Genomic DNA, 24,981 nt, shown 5'->3' with positions numbered 1-24,981 from the left:
TGCAAGTCGGGTCACTACCCAGTTTAGTCTACCTGATGATGATCTCATGCAAACGATGTACGCAGTGATCAAGACACTTATATACTTGATCAAGACACTTATGCACTTGATCAAGGCATTTATGCACTTGATCAAGACGCATACGCACTTGCGAAGGTATATAAACACGTATTAATTGTCCAAAGTACCAACGATTTTCCGTACCAACACCTCAGAGGCTAAGATGACTTAAGGAGAAGTCTTGCTTCCTCCAGAGGTGGCCTCCACATGGGTTCAGCTGTTTGCCCTCTGAGTGACAAGCTGTAGTAGCCCTCTGAATGGCAAGCTGTTGCCCTCTGAGTGTTGCGTCATTCATTTTCCAGTGTGACTTAAAGACCGCCTTCTTCAAACTCAAGACAAATAGAATTATATATTCTTATATTAATGAATGTTTCAATTCACACACTGGCATTGCGAAGAGTATGTTACAATTTATTCGGCGTATGTCACTCCCATATATGCTGCCTCCCAACCAGCGAACCGGGTGATAAGGGTTTAACGATCAATAGGGTACCCGTCGTTAAATCAGTACCATGGCTCATTGGTCAATCACAGGCAAGCCCGCGTGGTTCACTTGTGGTAAGCATTGGCAGACTTGCCTACCTGCTGGTTGAGTACGGTGCACTCTCTCTGACTTCTGCTTTACCATCTGTCACCGTGGTGTACACTTACCATTTTATCTGCACACATTATACATACTTGTATATATCATCTGGTGAAGGCAAATACACATAGTCTAATGCTGAGTTTTGTTTGTTCTATATTCCCATTACGACCAGGTCTCACAGGCCATTCTTTATCTGTGTTTGTAATACATATACACGTATACATGCAAAATATACATACTATGTGTGTGTGTATGTAATTAGTGATATATACTTAAAGAGTAAAACAACATATGCTCGTGGTATACAGTCTTCAATAATTTCCTAATTGTATATATTTTATATAATATACAATAGGTGTAACACTTGCTAACTCTGTTAAATCAGTCCACTGGTCGACGAGGGAGGGACATATTTGACTCTTCATGTGTACCAGAAACAGAAGTGGCCCTAATATCAGTCCTTGTGTAACCAGTACTTTCATGACTCGCGAAATCGTAATAACACGACTGCAAACTAACCACGGATCGGGTGGGGTTTGTACCTATGGTGAGTGAGTCGCTAAACTCCAGCCCAGTGGCTTATGTGCTGGCCCTAGAGTTTTATGACACACTCGCCATGGGTTCAAGTCCCACCCGTCCTGTGGTTTGTAACTACTACTTGTTACACTTTCCTAGTCTGGTGTCTTCTCCGACAACCAATCTGTCTTTATCCTGTAAGTTACTGTTTGATCCACCATACTGCATTCAGTATCATTCCTGTATGTTCCTCATATTTTATCCCACTTTCTTGTGAGCTGCAGTATCAAATACCTTCTTTCAGTTTAAGAATATGCAGTTCACTCCTCCCCCTCTCTCCCTAGTTTCACTTCTGCTATTTTGTCATCGACTTCCAGTATGTGTGTATACTTGTACGCGTGTACGTGTACGTGTGTGTGTTCCTGAGTTCAGAATTATTAACCAATCAACTTCATTCTTTCACACTGCTGCGCTGACCTGACCTTATAATGCAGCGAGATAGACCATCATGACCTTACCATCTCCAGCTGTCTTTACTGATAGTGTATACTCAGGTAATGCCACTCTTCCTCTTGTTAATGTCTTGAGATTGGCACTGCGAGGAGGAGGCAGCGTTGGCGAGGTCGCAACAGTAACGACCCTTCAGATGAACGAGTCGTAGTAAGCAACAACACAGTGGTCGTGCGAAGGATAAGTGACAATATCGTAGCTGGAGAGCCGTTGACAGCTTCACCTCCAGAGTGCAGGACATTTGTTAGCAGTGCATATGTTACGTACACATACACGCTGCACAAAACAACTGTGAAAAAATAGTGTAATTCCCAGAGGTTTTGCATATTATATCACCAGATTACTGTGATCTTATTGCACACACGTTATGTCGTGTTGGTTTTTGCTGGTCATTGTCCCTGTGGTTCGGCTTGAAACTTGGTCGTACAGGAATAAGAACTATTGAGGTGATGATTGTTGAGGGCGGGGTGCGGGGGCGATGCTTTCTATCACCTAGCAGCCCCACCCTCACCACAAGCATGATAAACGTGCGCAGATACAGACGTTGCCTGGGTTTGCAACGTCTGTAGACGTGCTGCGGCTGTATTTTTCCCCCTATGATCATTCTCGTTTAAACATAAGTATTTTTTTCATACATTTACTTTATATATTCTCTATTAAACTTAAAGAATAAGAAACATGATTATCTTCAGGGAAAAAAATCTGACAAGCTCCTGATTAGCCGGGCTATGGTGTCAACACTGCACTACTGCTACACCAAAAGTTTAATTGCTCAGGTCATCAAGGAGGAGGTTTGGTAGACTGTGACTCATACTTGAGCTCAGACATATTAGAATCATTCCACAAGTAGATAGCATTTCATTATTGTCTACTAAATAACTCTCTGGCTCCGCTGTCCTCCTTGCTGGCTTAGAGTAGCCTCTCCTGGCAGCTGCTTGATGCCTTGCCAGAGTAACTAACACACAACCTTCTTACTGACTCCTGGTCCATCTCTTGGGCATGAGTTACTTCCACTGGGGAATCCCGTCTACCATTGACAATTCCTTCATCTGCTGCAACTCGTCTGATTCCAGAACCGACAGTCTTCCTGCCCGTGTTTCAGATTCTTGAAGTTCAAGGAGCTTATCACTTGCTTAGGGACTGATTACTTCGTCTTTCACTGTCTTCTGTATATATTTCTCCCGTTATCAGATTGTTTATGTACTATATTGATAAAGCCACTAGATGGCGGAATGTCTACAAGTAAAGATTCCCCAGATGTTGCACATGTTTGTAATTCATCACCTGGTCATATATTACGCGCCGAGTGACCTCGCAAATTACAAGTCACTAAGTATGACCAATGACCTGATGTTATACCTTACTGAGAGTAATGAAGTCCCTGCCGACTACTACACCACAAGACGTGTTTCATCAAGTGATTAATTGAATTATTTACGATGGTAATCACACGAGAAGTCTGCATCCAAGTGATTAATTTTGAGTTGTAATCACATGTTTACATGAATGATTTCAAAGAAATATATCTTTCTCCTCCTCATTTTCTATATGCATTTCTCTTATGACTTATCCATTTATTTTCGCTCGGATTGCTGGTAACGGCCAAAAAATAACGCAGGTTATATACGACTTCTCTGAAGATTACGGAGGAACCGAGAGAAACATTCACCAGGGTTCCAGGACCTCGAATGGTCTTCAGTAGTTCTTAAATAACATAAAAAGAAGGGTAACTAGGCTTCTTTTTATAAATATAACACCTGCTGCCGTCCCAGCAAGGTAGATAAGCAACAACACATTCACTATGCTGGACCATCAAAGTGTCGTTACTTCTCGTCACTGGTAGAAAGAAACTCACATGGAGGCCAAGATTTAAAAAAAAAGTAATAATATGGCATCATATATCTTGAAAATGTATATCTTCAGTGTCTCCGAGAGAGAAAATTTCTATATAGACTACACAGTCTTGAGGACTCCGTCCTAAGACCCTCAATCATTTCAACACAGATAAGATGTGGGAGGATAATTTTCCTTGGGCCCATTACATTGTGATGCCCAAAGCTACAGCTTATGCGGAAGTCCGACCTTAGCTGTTAGAGTCCGACCCTGTCTACACTCTCTACTACTCAACAGTGTATTAAGATAAGCTAGTGCAGGGATAGCTACATTCCTCTCCGCTGATTTATCTCACAGTCTGGTAGGCTCTTCCTGAGATTGAACACGAACATTAACATCAACTGTAAATCATGTGGGCCACCAAGCCAGTCAGCTGGGCATTGGAGGATGGGGAGGGGACAAGGAAGGGGGTGGATACAAGTCATCTGTTACATCACATGGGTGTTGGAGGCACTTAGCATACTGTCACAGATCATGTTTACACATGGCTCCCTCATAATTCATATCTACAGATGGTTCCACGGCCGATAGCGTAGGCTTGTGTTATGCACCAGCTGCCCCATCAAACACTGCGCTGCTAATTGCGAGACGTGTGTTTCAAGAGGTGATCAGTCAGCCGTCTGTTAAGTGACTCTTTGTCGACATGATCTGCCAGCCGGTCATCGAAAGTGATTACAAAGGGTAAGAGAATTACAGACACGACGTTTCCAGCCAGCGACCAACAGTGACAATACTGACAAAATGTTTCCAGCCAGCGACTAACAGTTACCAACAGTGACGAGGGACGCGTGTTAACCCTGGAAATTTGTTTACAAGCGTTGAAGACAGACTCTTCCTTCAACAAAGGCTGAAGAACAAAAAGGCACAATACCGTGACTGGAACAATACACAAATAACCCGCACATAGGAGAGGAGAGCTTACGATGACGTTCAGGTCCAACTTAGATCACTTACAAAACACAATGCTTTATAAACGGTCCAAGGGAAACCGAACCGTCGTAGTAAGTTTCTCTCTCCTATATGAAAGTTATTTGTGTAAAGGCTGTTAAAAACAGAAGGCATCGTTTCCATACCAGGCTAAAACTCTAGTCGAAGAGCAAGGCACGTGTGCAACACTTGGTTATGTCTACTGACGAAACGTTTAGCCTGCTCACCAGGCTGCATCAGTCGAAAATAGATGTGATTACAAAGTCGGAGGCAGTAGAAGAAATGTAGAGGTAATTTGAAGGTGATCAGTCGTCTTAGCCTCAATAAAAAGATGACCAGTCTTGCCTAATACAAAGTCATGAGGCCTAATTCTTGTATACTTAAACCAGCATTTGTGAAGACTGTAACTATACCACACACTCTCTCTCACCTTCCGTCCTTGTTTCTTATCTACTGGATGTTACTGCAATCTGTCATTCTTATAATGCTAGGTGGACCCCTCTGTCTACGTTGGTATGCTGAGGCAACATAGTGGGAATCATATGTAAGGTGATTATGATAGTGCTGGAGAATAGGGAAGCAGAGAAAAAACAACGAATTAAGTATTTTAGTTAGCATGCTGGCTGGAGTGGTGGATAATCCAGTTAGTAGTATTGGGGTGTGTGTGTGTGTGTGTGTCTTCCGGGCTGCGAGTGCCAACTATGACACTGAGGACTTGGCAGTGCCGGTATGTGAGTGATTATGATAATGGTATACAATACCGATAAGTTGTATGTGAGTACAGCATCTCGACGTTGCTCTTCCCGATCGATACCACCAGCCAGCCTCTCCTCTTATATCCCAATTTTAAAACTGTCAAGAGTTAATACAGAAACAGAGTAATTGTGCACTGTAACACTGTACTTTTGTAATCCCAATATCTCAGTAAATAACTGTATCTCAGACTCTTAACATCTCAAACCATACCACGGGTGGGGTTGGAACCCGCGATCAGTCAAAAAACTCCAGACTCTGACCGCGGGTTTCTCCTCACCCGTGGTATGGTTGGCAATCGTATCATTACGACTTCGTGAGTCATTTAAGCATCTCCCTTTAACTTGGAATCGTAAATGTCCGTATTTCACTGCATTATTACTACTAAAGTCACAGATATTCTTGATATTACTCAATTCTATGATACTTTTATTACGGTTCTCATTTTAGCAGTGTGGATCAAGTTGGGGGATGAGTGAGACAGAATGTGGTCGAGTGAGCAACATCGTGTGTGCACTCTGAGCCCAGTTATAGTGTGTGGCTAATTTGTGATTAGATAGCGAAGTGATTAGCGAGACCCAAAGTTGTGGGTATCTGTAGTGTGGGTATCCGTAGTGAGGGTATCCAAAGTGTGAGTATTCATAATGAGGGTATCCGTAGTATGGGTATCCATAGTGAGGGTATCCGTAGTGAAGGCATCCGTAGTGTGAGTATCCGTAGTGTGGGCATCCATAGTGAAGGTATCAGTAGTGTGGGTTTCCACAGTGAGGGTATCTGTAGTGTGGGTATCCGTGGTGAAGGTATCAGTAGTGTGGGTATCAGTAGAGTATCCTTAGTGAGGGTATCTGTAGTGTAGGTATCCGTGGTGAAGGTATCAGTAGTGTTGGTATCCATAGTGTGGGTATCAGTAGTGTGGATACAGTAGAGTATCCATAGTGTGGGTATCAGTAGTGTGGATACAGTAGAGTATCCATAGTGTGGGTACCCAGTCATGACTGTGTACTCATCTAATCATGGCTATACCCGTGTATGAATTCATCATGTAGTTTACATGTGTACGCAACTAATCGCGCCTCTACACATGTACACAACCATGTATGTAAATTCCAAACTGTATTCTCCAATCAACACTGTTTTTATTCAATTTATATAATATTCCTTTGTGCAGACGGATATTAAATCCAACGTGTGTGTTTGTGCGTGCGTGCGTGCGTGCGTGTGTGTGTGTGTTTGTGTGTGTGTGTGTGTGTGTAAGATAATCACGTTAGCGCTGCCTGTCATTCTGATGGCAGTGCCGATAAGGGTTCGCTGTGGACAACGAGGCAGAGGACGGACAGAGGATCGAACCTCCAGGAATCCTTTCACTGAATGTCCCACACGAGTTTAGTTCTCCATGCAAAATAAAAAAAATCGATGGAGTCTCTGCTACCACCTGGGATTTGTGTGGGGGAAGAGACTGTGAATTGTAACTTGCGATTTGTGTGTTAGGGGTGTGTAGCAGGGAAGGAAGTGAGGGGAGGAAGGCAGGAAGAAGGGAAGGAAGGAAAGAAGGAAGGAAGGAAGGAAGGAAGGAAGGAAGGAAGGAAGGAAGGAAAGAAGGAAGGAAGGAAGGAAGGAAGGAAGGAAGGAAGGAAGGACAGGGTAGAGAACGTGTGTGGATGAGTGTTGGGACAGGAGGAGGAGCAGGAGTCATGACTGTGTGAATGTTGGGTCGGGACTAGTGTGGTGTATGGAAGATCCCAGGGCTTTGTTGATCAAGGCTTTGTGATGACCCTCTTGTGCCTATTGATCACAGTGCAACACCCACTGATCACAGTGTAATCATGTTGCTGTGATCTTACCGCTGTGTGATTAGTTATCCTAACTCGGGTACTGTTATCTTAGCTTGTTATATATATACATATATATATATATATATATATATATATATATATATATATATATATATATATATATATATATATATATATATATATATATATATATATATATATATCTCACCTATTTTTTTTTTTTTTTTTTTTACATATATCACCTTTTTTTTTTACACAGGGTTTGACAAGGTTAAGGATCCCTTATACAAGCTCCTTCTGAAACACGTTTCCTCTTCGTTGTAGACGGCGACACGGTACTTAGATCGAGCTGGATTTGACAGCAGGAAAGGGAAGGTTTGACAACAGCCTGTTCATTGGGTCAAATTTCCTGTCATGCATGGAGGCACTCTTCACTTTACTCATTAAAAATCGTTTTGTGTCCTTTGTACGTAATTACGAATGGCGTTGTGGCTGCCCACGCTACGTACAGGGATTCAACAGTTTAGTACATCCTGTCTGTATTCGAGTAAGTACACGGACACACAGTCAACACGCTTACAGCTGACTGGTCGTGATCACTAGGAAGTTTTCCTAACTTTCTTCTCCGATGGTAGAAAAATTGAGGATTTAGGGAGATAAATAGAGCGATCTGGCTCTTAGGATTCACGACCTGGCTCTTGGGATTCACGACCTGGCTCTTGGGATTCACGACTTGGCTCTTGGGATTCACGACCTGGCTCTTGGGATTCACGACCTGGCTCTTGGGATTCACGACCTGGCTCTTGGGATTCACGACCTGGCTCTTGGGATTCACGACCTGGCATCCTGACTGGGATTCACGACCTGGCTCTTGGGATTCACGACCTGGCTCTTGGGATTCACGACTTGGCTGCTTGGGATTCACGACCTGGCTCTTGGGATTCACGACCTGGCTCTTGGGATTCACGACCTGGCTCTTGGGATTCACGACCTAGGCTCTTCTTGGATTCACGACTTGGCTCTTGGGATTCACGACCTGGCTCTTGGGACTCATGACCTGACTGCTAGGATTCACGACCTGGCTCTTGGGATTCAAGACTTGACTCTTGGGATTCATGACCTGACTGCTAGGATTCACGACCTGGCTCTTGGGATTCACGGCTTGGCTCTTGGGATTCATGACCTGACTGCTAGGATTCACGACCTGGCTCTTGGGATTCACGACTTGGCTCTTGGGATTCACGACTTGGCTCTTGGCATTCATGACCTGACTGCTAGGATTCATGACCTGGGTCTTGGAATTCACGACTTGGCTTTTGGGATTCACGACCTGGCTCTTGGGATTCATGACCTGACTGCTAGGATTCATGACCTGGCTCTTGGGATTCACGACTTGGCTCTTGGGATTCATGACCTGACTGCTAGGATTCATGACCTGGCTCTTGGGATTCACGACTTGGCTCTTGGGAATCACGACCTGGCTCTTGGGATTCACGACCTGGCTCCTGGGATTCACGACCTGGCTTCTGGGATTCACGACCTGGCTCCTGGGATTCACGACCTGGCCCTTGGGTTTCACGACCTGACTCCTGAGATTCACGTCCTGGCACCTGGGATTCACAACCTGGCTCTTGGGATTCACGACCTAGCACCTGGAATTCACGACCTGGCTCCTGGGATTTACGACCTGGCTCTTGGGATTCAGAACCTGGCTCTTGGGATTCACGACTTGGCTCTTGGGATTCACGACCTGGCTCCTGGGATTCACTACCTGGTTCCTGGAATTCACGACCTGGCTCCTGGAATTCACGACCTGGCTCCTGGAATTCACGACCTGGCTCCTGGAATTCACGACCTGGCTCCTGGGATTCACGACCTGGCTCCTGGGATTCACGACCTGGCTCCTGGGATTCACGACCTGGCTCCTGGGATTCACGACCTGGCTCCTGGGATTCACGACCTGGCTCCTGGGATTCACGACCTGGAATGAATACGTAATATGATCTGGGAGTCTCCTAATTAACCAATCTATCCTCATTTCACTACGTTAATTTTCCTACGAGATCCTCTGTGTCACTCCCTTAAAACGTTTTCCGTAACTTAAAAAAAAGACAATTTGCTGAACTTAAAATTAGTTCAGGTAAGGTAAAAATTAGTTTCCATTACGTTAGGTTAGGCTGCGTTAGGTTACTTTAGGGTAGGTTGCGTTAGGCTACGTTAGGTTACCTTGCGTTAGGCTACGTTAGGTTACCTTGCGTTAGGCTACGTTAGGTTAGGTTGCGTTAGGTTAGGTTGTGTTAGGCTACGTTAGGTTACCTTGCGTTAGGCTACGTTAGGTTAGCTTGCGTTAGGCTACATCAGGTTATATTACGTTAGGCTACGTTAGGTTACCTTGCGTTAGGCTACGTTAGGTTAGGTTACGCTAGGCTACGTTAGGTTAGGTTGCGTTAGGCTACGTTATATTAGGTTGCATTAGGCTACGTTAGGTTAGCTTGCGTTAGGCCACGTTAGGTTACCTTGCGTTAGGCTACGTTAGGTTACCTTGCGCTAGGCTACGTTAGGTTACCTTGCGTTAGGCTACATCAGATTAGGCTGTAAGATACACAAGCAGTGCTCGTGATGCTAGAACAAGGTTGACACAACCAAAGCATAAGGCACAGCCTTATATATATAGCCTTACAGGCCCACGCTAGGCCTACATAAACCTGCCCGTTTTCACTCCACCGTGTTTGAAACTCTTCACTGCTGTGTCACCTTTGCTCCTGTCCTAGATACTTTTCCAATGTGGATTTGTCGTGTTTAAACCCATTGTTTGGAAGCGAGTGTAGCTCTGATATTTGCATCACCTTATTTCTCTCTCGCCTTTATTAATGCCTCTCATATAAACCATACCCCCGGCCGGGATTGAACCCGCGGTCAGAGAGTCTCAAAACTCCAGCCCGTCGCGTTAGCCACTAGACCAGCTAGCCACAATAAGATTCATCCAACTAGGTATATTTTTACACCATAGGAAGGTTAGCACAGGCACCTCTGTGACCACAATCGTGTCATTACGATTTCTTGAGCCTCTCATCTATACTGACACCTCAATCATAACATTAATTTTCTGTGTATTTTCACAGGATATGAAGTCAAATAATCATTTGACTTCATATCAAAATAAAGGGGGTGGAGGGATAAGCCAGTGGAAGGCCTCGGTCAGGGGACCAAAAGCTCCAGCTGCAGGTAAATATATAACAAAGACCCTGGTCAGGAAACACTTGCCCTCTTTCCTGACAAACTTTACCTACCTACCTAACTTTTTACTTTTATTAAGTGAATATAATAGCATTATTAAAAGCCTTACTGCGAAAGCAAATAATTAATTTTCTTTATTACAAACACCCTTCAATTTTTACTTTATTGTCGGAATTTCACTAACCAGGTCCGGATTTTACATATTCTTCAGTGAATAATATTAGACTAAATCTGGAACTTCGACTGTAACTTTTGCAAATCCTCGTGAAAATCCTTCGGTGGTATCCCTGTGGTGGTATTCACCTCATAGCCTATCAACCATTCTGATCATCCCCCTCCAATGCATAAGCATACGAGTCCAGGGAAGTACAGGAACAACAGTACTGGGAAGTACAGGGATACCAGTACTGGGAAGTACAGGGATACCAGTACTGGGAAGTACAGGGATACCAGTACTGGGAAGTACAGGGATACCAGTACTGGGAAGTACAGGGACACCAGTACTGGGAAGTACAGGGATACCAGTACTGGGAAGTGCACCAGTATTGGGGAGTACAGATACCAGTACTGGGAAGTAAGTACAGGGATACCAGTACTGGGAAGTACAGGGATACCAGTACTGGGAAGTACAGGGATACCAGTACTGGGAAGTACAGGGATACCAGTACTGGGAAGCACAGGGATACCAGTACTAGGAAGTACAGGGATACCAGTACTGGGAAGTACAGGGATACCAGTACTGGGAAGTACAGGGATACCAGTACTGGGAAGTACAGGGATACCAGTACTGGGAAGTACAGGGATACCAGTACTGGGAAGTACAGGGGTACCAGTACTGGGAAGTACAGGGATACCAGTACTGGGAAGTGCAGGGATACCAGTACTGGGAAGTACAGGGATACCAGTACTGGGAAGTACAGGGATACCAGTACTGGGAAGTACAGGGACACCAGTACTGGGAAGTACAGGGATACCAGTACTGGGAAGTACAGGGATACCAGTACTGGGAAGTGCTGGGATACCAGTACTGGGAAGTACAGGGATACCAGAACTGGGAAGTACAGGGATACCAGTACTGGGAAGTACAGGGATACCAGTACTAAGAAGTACAGGGATACCAGTACTGGGAAGTACTGGGAAGTACAGGGATACCAGAACTGGGAAGTACAGGGATACCAGTACTGGGAAGTACAGGGATACCAGTACTGGGAAGTACAGGGATACCAGTACTGGGAAGTGCAGGGATACCAGTACTGGGAAGTACAGGGATACCAGTACTGGGAAGTACAGGGATACCAGTACTGGGAAGTACAGGGATACCAGTACTGGGAAGTACAGGGATACCAGTACTGGGAAGTACAGGGATACCAGTACTGGGAAGTACAGGGATACCAGTACTGGGAAGTACAGGGATACCAGTACTGGGAAGTACAGGGATACCAGTACTGGGAAGTACAGGGATACCAGTACTGGGAAGTACAGGGATACCAGTACTGGGAAGTACAGGGATACCAGTACTGGGAAGTACAGGGATACCAGTACTGGGAAGTACAGGGATACCAGTACTGGGAAGTACAGGGATACCAGTACTGGGAAGTACAGGGATACCAGTACTGGGAAGTACAGGGATACCAGTACTGGGAAGTAAGTACAGGGGATACCAGTACTGGGAAGTACAGGGATACCAGTACTGGGAAGTACAGGGATACCAGTACTGGGAAGTACAGGGATACCAGTACTGGGAAGTACAGGGATACCAGTACTGGGAAGTACAGGGATACCAGTACTGGGAAGTACAGGGATACCAGTACTGGGAAGTACAGGGATACCAGTACTGGGAAGTACAGGGTACTACCAGTACTGGGAAGTACAGGCATACCAGTACTGGGAAGTACAGGGATACCAGTACTGGGAAGTACAGGGATACCAGTACTGGGAAGCACAGGGATACCAGTACTGGGAAGTACAGGGATACCAGTACTGGGAAGTACAGGGATACCAGTACTGGGAAGTACAGGGATACCAGTACTGGGAAGTACAGGGATACCAGTACTGGGAAGTACAGGGATACCAGTACTGGGAAGTACAGGGATACCAGTACTGGGAAGTACAGGGATACCAGTACTGGGAAGTACAGGGATACCAGTACTGGGAAGTACAGGGATACCAGTACTGGGAAGTACAGGGATACCAGTACTGGGAAGTACAGGGATACCAGTACTGGGAAGTACAGGGATACCAGTACTGGGAAGTACAGGGATACCAGTACTGGGAAGTACAGGGATACCAGTACTGGGAAGTACAGGGATACCAGTACTGGGAAGTACAGGGATACCAGTACTGGGAAGTACAGGGATACCAGTACTGGGAAGTACAGGGATACCAGTACTGGGAAGTACAGGGATACCAGTACTGGGAAGTACAGGGATACCAGTACTGGGAAGTACAGGGATACCAGTACTGGGAAGTACAGGGATACCAGTACTGGGAAGTACAGGGATACCAGTACTGGGAAGTACAGGGATACCAGTACTGGGAAGTACAGGGATACCAGTACTGGGAAGTACAGGGATACCAGTACTGGGAAGTACAGGGATACCAGTACTGGGAAGTACAGGGATACCAGTACTGGGAAGTACAGGGATACCAGTACTGGGAAGTACAGGGATACCAGTACTGGGAAGTGCAGGGATACCAGTACTGGGAAGTACAGGGATACCAGTACTGGGAAGTACAGGGATACCAGTACTGGGAAGTACAGGGATACTACTGGGATACCAGTACTGGGAAGTACAGGGATACCAGTACTGGGAAGTACAGGGATACCAGTACTGGGAAGTACAGGGATACCAGTACTGGGAAGTACAGGGATACCAGTACTGGGAAGTACAGGGATACCAGTACTGGGAAGTACAGGGATACCAGTACTGTCGCCACAAACTGCAAAATTAGGAAAAATTTAAGGAGGAAAAATTAGAAATAAACAACACAGACATAGATAGTACAGACGCAGGCAGACACAGACAGTACAGACGCAGGCAGACACAGACAGTACAGACTCAGGCAGACACAGACAGTACAGACTCAGGCAGACACAGACAGTACAGACTCAGGCAGACACAGACAGTACAGACTCAGGCAGACACAGACAGTACAGACTCAGGCAGACACAGACAGTACAGACGCAGGCAGACACAGACAGTACAGACGCAGGCAGACACAGACAGTACAGACTCAGGCAGACACAGACAGTACAGACTCAGGCAGACACAGACAGTACAGACTCAGGCAGACACAGACAGTACAGACGCAGGCAGACACAGACAGTACAGACGCAGGCAGACACAGACAGTACAGACGCAGGCAGACACAGACAGTACAGACGCAGGCAGACACAGACAGTACAGACGCAGGCAGACACAGACAGTACAGACGCAGGCAGACACAGACAGTACAGACGCAGGCAGACACAGACAGTACAGACGCACTCAGACAAAGACAGTGCAGACAGCAGGTACAGACACAGACACAGTACAGACGCAGGCAGACACAGACAGTACAGACGCACGCAGACACAGACAGTACAGCCGCAGGCAGACACAGACAGTACAGACGCAGGCAGACACAGACAGTACAGACGCAGGCAGACACAGACAGTACAGACGTAGGCAGACACAGACAGTACAGACGCAGGCAGACATAGACAGTACAGACTCAGGCAGACACAGACAGTACAGACTCAGGCAGACACAGACAGTACAGACGCATGCAGACACAGACAGTACAGACGCAGGCAGACATAGACAGTACAGACTCAGGCAGACAGAGACAGTACAGACTCAGGCAGACACATACAGTACAGACGCAGGCAGACACAGACAGTACAGACGCAGGCAGACATAGACAGTACAGACTCAGGCAGACACAGACAGTACAGACTCAGGCAGACACAGACAGTACATACTCAGGCAGACACAGACAGTACAGACGCAGGCAGACACAGACAGTACAGACGCAGGCAGACACAGACAGTACAGACGCAGGCAGACATAGACAGTACAGACTCAGGCAGACACAGACAGTACAGACTCAGGCAGACACAGACAGTACAGACGCAGGCAGACACAGACAGTACAGACGCAGGCAGACATAGACAGTACAGACTCAGGCAGACACAGACAGTACAGACTCAGGCAGACACAGACAGTACAGACTCAGGCAGACACAGACAGTACAGACGCAGGCAGACACAGACAGTACAGACGCAGGCAGACACAGACAGTACAGACGCAGGCAGACATAGACAGTACAGACTCAGGCAGACACAGACAGTACAGACTCAGGCAGACACAGACAGTACAGACGTAGGCAGACACAGACAGTGCAGACGCGAGCAGTCACAGCCAGTACAGACGCAGGCAGACACAGACAGTACAGACGCAGGAAGACACAGATAGTATAGACGCAGGCAGACACAGACAGTACAGACTCAGGCAGACACAGACAGTATAGACGCAGGCAGACATAGACAGTACAGACGCAGGCAAACACAGACAGTACAGACGCAGACAAACACAGACGGTGCAGACGCAGGCAGACACAGACATTACAGACGCAGGCAGACACAGACAGTACAGACGCAGGCAAACACAGACAGTACAGACGCAGGCAGACACAGACAGTACAGACGCGGGCAGACACAGACATTACAGGCGCAGGCAGACACAGACAGTACAGACACAGACAGTGCAGACGCAGGCAGACACAGACATTACAGACGCAGGCAGACACAGACAGTACAGACGCAGGCAGACACAGACATTACAGACGCAGGCAGACACAGACAGTACAGACGCAGGCAGGCACAGACAGTACAGACGCAGGCAGACACACACTGTACAGACGTAGGCAGACACATACAGTACAGGCGCAGGCAGACACAGTCAGTACAGACACAGACAGTGCAGATGCAGGCAGACACAGACAGTACAGACGCAGGCAGACACGGACAGTGCAGACTCAGGGAGACACAGACAGTACAGTCGCAGGCAGACACAGACAGTACAGACACAGACAGTGCAGACGCAGGCAGACACAGACAGTACAGACGCAGGTAGACACAGATAGTACAGACGCAGGCAGACACAGACAGTACAGACGCAGGCAGACACAGACAGTACAGACGCAGACAGACACAGACAGTACAGACGCAGGCAGACACAGACAGTACAGACGTAGGCAGACACAGACAGTACAGGCTCAGGCAGACACAGACAGCACAGACACAGACAGTGCAGATGCAGGCAGACACAGACATTTCAGACGCAGGCAGACACAGACAGTACAGACGCATGCAGACACAGACAGTACAGACGCAGGCAGACACAGACAGTACAGACGCAGGCAGGCACACACTGTACAGACGTAGGCAGACACATACAGTACAGGCGCAGGCAGACACAGTCAGTACAGACACAGACAGTGCAGATGCAGGCAGACACAGACAGTACAGACGCAGGCAGACACAGACAGTGCAGACTCAGGGAGACACAGACAGTACAGACGCAGGCAGACACAGACAGTCGCAGGCAGACACAGACAGTACAGACACAGACAGTGCAGACGCAGGCAGACACAGACAGTACAGACGCAGGCAGACACAGACAGTACAGACGCAGGCAGACACAGACAGTACAGACGCAGGCAGACACAGACAGTACAGACGCAGACAGACACAGACAATACAGACGCAGGCAGACACAGACAGTACAGACGTAGGCAGACACAGACAGTACAGGCTCAGGCAGACACAGACAGTACAGACACAGACAGTGCAGACGCAGGCAGACACAGACAGTACAGACGCAGGCAGACACAGACAGTACAGACGCAGGCAGACACAGACAGTACAGACGCAGACAGACATAGACAATACAGACGCAGGCAGACACAGGCAGTACAGAAGCAGGCAGACACAGACATTACAGACGCACGCAGACACAGACATTACAGACGCAGGCAGACACAGACCGTGCAGACGCAGGTAGACACAGACATTGCAGACGCAGGCAGACACAGACAGTACAGACGCAGGCAGACACAGACAGTACAGTACAGACACAGTACAGACACAGTACACAGTACAGACACAGTACAGACACAGTACAGACACAGTACACAGTACAGACACAGTACACAGTACAGACACAGTACAGACACAGTACAGACACAGTACAGACACAGTACACAGTACAGACACAGTACAGACACAGTACACAGTGCAGACACAGTACAGACACAGTACAGACACAGTACACAATACAGACACAGTACAGACACAGTACACAATACAGACACAGTACAGACACAGTACAGACACAGTACACAGTACAGACACAGTACAGACACAGTACACAATACAGACACAGTACACAGTACAGACACAGTACAGACACAAGCAGTACAGACACAAGCAGTACAGACTCAGGCAGTACAGACACAAGCAGAACAGAGACAGTACAGACTCAGGCAGTACAGACACAGTGACTCAGGCAGTACAGACACAGTACAGACAGACTATAGACAGGCAGACACAGAAGACACAGTACAGACTCAGGCAGTGTGCAGTACAGTACAGACTCAGGCAGTATACAGACACAGTACAGACACAGTACAGACACAGTACACAGTGCAGACACAGTACAGACACAGTACTCAGTACAGACACAGTACAGACACAGTACACAGTACAGACACAGTACACAGTACAGACACAGTACTCAGTACAGACACAGTACAGACACAGTACAGACACAGTACTCAGTACAGACACAGTACAGACACAGTACAGACACAGTACACAATACAGACACAGTACAGACACAGTACAGACACAGTACACAGTACAGACACAGTACAGACAGTACAGACTCAGGCAGACACAGAAGCCAGTGTTGTGGTACAGACAGAGGAGAGGCAGCAGTGTTGTGGTACAGACAGAGGAGAGGCAGCAGTGTTGTGGTACAGACAGAGGAGAGGCGGCAGTGTTGTGGTACAGACAGAGGAGAGGCAGCAGTGTTGTGGTACAGACAGAGGAGAGGCAGCAGTGTTGTGGTACAGACAGGGGAGAGGCAGCAGTGTTGTGGTACAGACAGAGGAGAGGCAGCAGTGTTGTGGTACAGACAGAGGAGAGGCAGCAGTGTTGTGGTACAGACAGATGAGAGGCAGCAGTGTTGTGGTACAGACAGAGGAGAGGCAGCATTGTTGTGGTACAGACAGGGGAGAGGCAGCAGTGTTGTGGTACAGACAGAGGAGAGGCAGCAGTGTTGTGGTACAGACAGAGGTGAGGCAGCAGTGTTGTGGTACAGACAGAGGAGAGGCAGCAGTGTTGTGGTACAGACATAGAGGAGAGGCAGCAGTGTTGTGGTACAGACAGAGGAGAGCAGCAGCAGTGTTGTGGTACAGACAGAGGAGAGGCAGCAGTGTTGTGGTACAGACAGAGGAGAGGCAGCAGTACAGACAGAGGAGAGGCAGCAGTGTTGTGGTACAGACAGGGGAGAGGCAGCAGTGTTGTGGTACAGACAGAGGAGAGGCAGCAGTGAGGCAGCAGTGTTGTGGTACAGACAGAGGAGAGGCAGCAGTGTTGTGGTACAGACAGAGGAGAGGCAGCAGTGTTGTGGTACAGACAGAGGAGAGGCAGCAGTGTTGTGGTACAGACAGAGGTGAGGCAGCAGTGTTGTGGTACAGACAGAGGTGAGGCAGCAGTGTTGTGGTACAGACAGAGAAGAGGCAGCAGTGTTGTGGTACAGACAGAGGAGAGGCAGCAGTGTTGTGGTACAGACAGAAGAGAGGCAGCAGTGTTGTGGTACAGACAGAGGAGAGGCAGCAGTGTTGTGGTACAGACAGAGGAGAGGCAGCAGTGTTGTGGTACAGACAGAGGAGAGGCAGCAGTGTTGTGGTACAGACAGGGGAGAGGCAGCAGTGTTGTGGTACAGACAGGGGAGAGGCAACAGTGTTGTGGTACAGACAGAGGAGAGGCAGCAATGTTGTGGTACAGACAGAGGAGAGGCAGCAGTGTTGTGGTACAGACAGAGGAGAGGCAGCAGTGTTGTGGTACAGACAGGGGAGAGGCAGCAGTGTTGTGGTACAGACAGGGGAGAGGCAGCAGTGTTGTGGTACAGACAGAGGAGAGGCAGCAGTGTTGTGGTACAGACAGAGGTGAGGCAGCAGTGTTGTGGTACAGACAGAGGAGAGGCAGCAGTGTTGTGGTACAGACAGAGGTGAGGCAGCAGTGTTGTGGTACAGGCAGAGGAGAGGCAGCAGTGTTGTGGTATAGACAGAGGAGAGGCAGCAGTGTTGTGGTACAGACAGAGGAGAGGCAGCAGTGTTGTGGTACAGACAGAGGAGAGGCAGCAGTGTTGTGGTACAGACAGAGGAGAGGCAGCAGTGTTGTGGTACAGACAGAGGTGAGGCAGCAGTGTTGTGGTACAGACAGAGGAGAGGCAGCAGTGTTGTGGTACAGACAGAGGAGAGGCAGCAGTGTTGTGGTACAGACAGAGGTGAGGCAGCAGTGTTGTGGTACAGACAGAGGAGAGGCAGCAGTGTTGTGGTACAGACAGAGGAGAGGCAGCAGTGTTGTGGTACAGACAGAGGAGAGGCAGCAGTGTTGTGGTACAGACAGAGGAGAGGCAGCAGTGTTGTGGTACAGACAGAGGAGAGGCAGCAGTGTTGTGGTACAGACAGAGGAGAGGCAGCAGTGTTGTGGTACAGACAGAGGAGAGGCAGCAGTGTTGTGGTACAGACAGAGGAGAGGCAGCAGTGTTGTGGTACAGACAGAGGAGAGGCAGCAGTGTTGTGGTACAGACAGAGGTGAGGCAGCAGTGTTGTGGTACAGACAGAGGTGAGGCAGCAGTGTTGTGGTACAGACAGAGGAGAGGCAGCAGTGTTGTGGTACAGAGAGAAGAGAGGCAGCAGTGTTGTGGTACAGACAGAAGAGAGGCAGCAGTGTTGTGGTACAGACAGAGGTGAGGCAGCAGTGTTGTGGTACAGACAGAGGAGAGGCAGCAGTGTTGTGGTACAGACAGAGGAGAGGCAGCAGTGTTGTGGTACAGACAGGGGAGAGGCAGCAGTGTTGTGGTACAGACAGGGGAGAGGCAACAGTGTTGTGGTACAGACAGAGGAGAGGCAGCAGTGTTGTGGTACAGACAGAGGAGAGGCAGCAGTGTTGTGGTACAGACAGAGGAGAGGCAGCAGTGTTGTGGTACAGACAGGGGAGAGGCAGCAGTGTTGTGGTACAGACAGGGGAGAGGCAGCAGTGTTGTGGTACAGACAGAGGAGAGGCAGCAGTGTTGTGGTACAGACAGAGGTGAGGCAGCAGTGTTGTGGTACAGACAGAGGAGAGGCAGCAGTGTTGTTGTACAGACAGAGGTGAGGCAGCAGTGTTGTGGTACAGGCAGAGGAGAGGCAGCAGTGTTGTGGTATAGACAGAGGAGAGGCAGCAGTGTTGTGGTACAGACAGAGGAGAGGCAGCAGTGTTGTGGTACAGACAGAGGAGAGGCAGCAGTGTTGTGGTACAGACAGAGGAGAGGCAGCAGTGTTGTGGTACAGACAGAGGTGAGGCAGCAGTGTTGTGGTACAGACAGAGGAGAGGCAGCAGTGTTGTGGTACAGACAGAGGAGAGGCAGCAGTGTTGTGGTACAGACAGAGGTGAGGCAGCAGTGTTGTGGTACAGACAGAGGAGAGGCAGCAGTGTTGTGGTACAGACAGAGGAGAGGCAGCAGTGTTGTGGTACAGACAGAGGAGAGGCAGCAGTGTTGTGGTACAGACAGAGGAGAGGCAGCAGTGTTGTGGTACAGACAGAGGAGAGGCAGCAGTGTTGTGGTACAGACAGAGGAGAGGCAGCAGTGTTGTGGTACAGACAGAGGAGAGGCAGCAGTGTTGTGGTACAGACAGAGGAGAGGCAGCAGTGTTGTGGTACAGACAGAGGAGAGGCAGCAGTGTTGTGGTACAGACAGAGGAGAGGCAGCAGTGTTGTGGTACAGACAGAGGAGAGGCAGCAGTGTTGTGGTACAGACAGAGGTGAGGCAGCAGTGTTGTGGTACAGACAGAGGAGAGGCAGCAGTTTTGTGGTACAGACAGAGGAGAGGCAGCAGTGTTGTGGTACAGACAGAGGAGAGGCAGCAGTGTTGTGGTACAGACAGAGGAGAGGCAGCAGTGTTGTGGTACAGACAGAGGAGAGGCAGCAGGCACTAATGGACACTGACAACCAACTTCCTCACATTTTACCCACAATGTCTGCCAGACTTAAGCTCTTCTTCGGTTAATGTGTCGCGTCTGTTCTTATATCCGGGAGCTCCAGCCACAGTGTTCTCCTCCAGCCCGTGTACACGGGCGCTCACACTGTTAACAACACGGGGGTGAACATACGCATGTACGTTCATGCACACAGCAGAGGTCGATGCTAGACTTCAACAGGTAATCTGTGTTCCGTCTGTACGTATTTCCGGGTTGTCTAGCCACCGTGTTCTCATCCCGTGTACACATGTGCGCACCGGGGTCATGTGCACACTGCCACACACACACTCCAATACATTTTTTTTCTTTCAAAAGAGAGACAAACGACGGCTGATTAAAAAATATAAAATATAAGAACGATATAGTGAAAAACTTTCACCCTTTTTTTGTATATATAATTTTTTTGAAGGATCGACTATGAAGGCGTTGATCTCTTAAGCGGATCCAATCCCATGTAAACACACTGATAATTACACTTAAATGTCAGCGGACATTGTGTGTGTGTGAGAGAGAAAGAGAGAGAGAGAGAGAGAGAGAGAGAGAGAGAGAGAGAGAGAGAGAGAGGAAAAAAATGGTCTACGAGGCAGCTGAACATTTAAATTTTATTTACATTACGAGAAGAATTTTGATTTTATATGCAATGTGTACTAAATTGTGCATTTTGTCTGCAAGACTTTTTTTTATGAATTATAGTGGTAGTTATAGTGAGAGTGAGTCTTTATCTCTCTAGAACTGAAGTGTGCTTTCTGAAGTGGGTTGTTAGACCCGTGTGGATCACACACAGGGACGCGTGATCCTACGTCCGAGGATCATGGCCAGGCCTCTGACCAGCCAGGCTGGCCAGGCCTCTGACCAGCCAGGCTGACCAGGCCTCTGACCAGCCAGGCTGGGCAGGTCTCTGACCAGCCAGGCTGGCCAGGTCTCTGACCAGCCAGGCTGGCCAGGTCTCTGACCAGCCAGGCTGGGCAGGTCTCTGACCAGCCAGGCTGACCAGGCCTGGCCACTACCCCAGGCTGGGATAATGATAGAGGAAAGGAAACCGAATTAAGAGAAGCGGGAGAGAAATAAGAGAACCGCCAACAAGACAGCAACGGCTCTCAGGCTGGTAACGAAGAGGAAGAAACAGAAAAATTAGAAGAGGAGGAAGAAGGAGGAGGAGGAGGAAGACAGAAAGAATGAAAGAAGAAAGAATGCTTCCTTCCATCTCCCAAAGGAAAAATCTGGAAGCTGAAGATAAGTTGCACTTTGTGAAGTCAGACTGAATTGCGCCGTAGTGAAGGAATCTTAAAGACTTGAGAAAAGTTGCAACATTTTTATAGCGAGGTGAATTGTGTTAATGTGGAACACTTTGCATATGAAAGACAACCCTAACCGATTTCCTTTTTTTTTTTTTTTACCTTAACCAAAAAAATATTTATTTTGACTCGCATGATACTTCTAAAAGATCATACAATTCATGTAAATATATATATACATTCAGACGTGCACACACACACACACACACACACACACACACACACACACACACACACACACACACACACACACACACACACACACACACACACACACAAAAAGAGGTTCACTAAAGCTCTCGGAGAAGGGCGAGTGTGGACCTAGCAGCGACCAGCGAAGAGGCGCGGCTAGGAGTTATTCATAGAAGCTATTCGATCTCTGTAACCACAGCTAGGTGAGTACACACACTCATCTGCAGAGATGGACTATTCGCTTCTTTCTAGGTTAAGAACTATCATATAATATCAACATGTCTGAGACAAGGATAGTACAGAACTACAAGTAGATAAAAGACATGGGCTCCAGTCCTTTACTTTTTCGTTCTGTTTTTACCACAGTTGTTGCTCCACTGGTACTCACGGGGCTACATCAGTACTTGTATTAGTAGCACCTACTTGTGGATACTGTGGTGCAGGTGGTGGCGAACTGGTATCCAGGAGCAAACACCGGAATACCTGTGGAGGAATTTCCTCCAACCCCGGTGGGGCGTCGACCCTTCTCTAGAAAGGTGAGACCCCCCTTCTTAGCTCCCTCGAGAGGGATCGCTGCTCCCTGAGAGGGGATCGACGCCCCACCGGAGGTCGGAGAAAATATCTCCACAACACCTTTACCTGTTTGTTCATAGTTAATTACTGAATTAAGATTAGGAGTCAGCTAATTTCAGTCTGCCAGCATAGTAATGTATATAGCTGAATCCTACGGTTGCAAACTGCCTGTCTAACTGATTCCTCAATGATTATTTAATCTTCTTGCTTACAGCGGACAGTTCAGTTTATTCTGCTATAATTTTCTTCATATTGTTTCATACTATGGAACAATGCTCTTCTCCAGACTGAGGGACTGACCACCTCAAAACTTTAAGGGTGATGGACTGATTACATCGTCTTCAAGTATCTTCTGCTTCTATCAACCTTTCCTGTACTTGACTGAAGAAGCCTACTGTGTAGGCGAAACGTTTCACAATAAAGATACCTAACTGTTGCATATGTGTCTTACCTAACAACCTGTCGGTATTTTATACCATTTTAATGTTCAATAATTTTCTTAGTCAAGAAGATTTTTTTCACGTTCGTGTTGCCTCTCTCACCTCAAAGTTTCATAACGTTACTTACAGTTAATAGCGAGAGAGAAGGAACAGAGACAATATAACCAAAAACAAAGAATTTCACTTCAACGAAACAAGACGTAATCTTTCAGAGTGGTGAACATATATGATGGTTTATCACGAGAGGTAATTGAGAGTAAAACTGTATGTAAGCTTATAAATAAGCTGAGTAAAGACGTTCCTTCTAATGCCCGAGTTGCACCGCCCCGCCGTAAGCCTTTCATTATACTGGTCTCGTTTGGACCCCTTGTTGTGTCACTCTGTAAACTCTCTTGTGTAGACCAACAATATACATCGCTGTTATCCTCGTGTTATACTTGTCAGCTCACACACACACACACACACACACACATACGTACATACGTGTATATATATATATATATATATATATATATATATATATATATATATATATATATATATATATATATATATATATATATATATATATATATATATATATATATATATATATATATACATGCAAGAACTCATTTAAAATTAGGTCCTTTCTAAAATTTTCTTTTATACGTTTAAATATATAGGGAAGCACCACCTCTGGAACTGTCATAGGGACCCTCATCCTCAGAGAAAAGAATAAACTTGCTTCAGGGAAAACTCAAGGTTCTCCCTGAAGCTATTTGAAAATTTTCTCCTACCACCCCCTATATTTTATCAATACTTTATTTAAAGACAATACATTACTAAAGTACAATAGGGAGTAAAACAACATAGATAACTACTCAGAGCTATATCTCGAATACTTCGTCCAGCTCCACATAAGGGGGATTACCAACAGACCCCTGGCAGTCTTCAAGCTGGCACTGGACAAGCACCTAAAGTCGGTTCCTGACCAGCCGGGCTGTGGCTCGTACGTTGGTTTGCGTGCAGCCAGCAGCAACAGCCTGGTTGATTAGGCTCTGATCCACCAGGAGGCCTGGTCACAGACCGGGCCGCGGGGGCGTTGACCCCCGGAACTCTCTCCAGGTAAACTCCAGGTGGTGGGCCGCGTGCCCAGAATACTGCAGGCATTTCCCCTCTGGATCGCAACACTGAGTCTCTGATAGACGAAGCTGGCCGCCCTGTAGTCCTTGGTTTCTATGATGAGTTTTTCACTCAGCTCTTTGAGGAACTTTAGAGGACACTTGCCCCATGATCCAAGGGTCTCCGACCCTACTGGGATGAAGTTACAGCAAGGGGAAAGGTCTTCAGATATATGTTATTAATTTAAAATTTAATAATTTTGTACCAAAAGAACCTTAGAAAACTTACCTAACCTTATTATAACAAGCGCAGTTTAATTTAGTCTAATCCAACTAAATATATTTTAGATAAATTTACAATAATTTAATAATAAACACAAAGAAATATTTTTTTCGTTAGGTTCAGAATGATTTTTGGGAAATTATTGCATATACAAATTTTCGCTTGCCTTACTCGGCAAGAAGATATATATATATATATATATATATATATATATATATATATATATATATATATATATATATATATATATATATATATATATATATATATATATATGTATATATATATATATATATATATATATACATATATATATATATACATATATATATAGATATATATATATATGTATTCACACAGATATGCCTTTGTAGGTATAGAGTATGCATATATACAAATATACCTAAGCATATACACACACATACCTCTTTATATACACAGATATACCTCTTAATAAATACACACACACAATTTTTCAAATATACTCTTACCTCTGTATATAGACATAAATATCCCTCGTGTATATA

The sequence above is a fragment of the Cherax quadricarinatus genome, chromosome 8 (assembly GCF_038502225.1).
Source record: "Cherax quadricarinatus isolate ZL_2023a chromosome 8, ASM3850222v1, whole genome shotgun sequence".
Lineage (NCBI taxonomy): Eukaryota > Metazoa > Arthropoda > Malacostraca > Decapoda > Parastacidae > Cherax > Cherax quadricarinatus.
Note: the sequence above shows the minus strand (reverse complement) of the source record.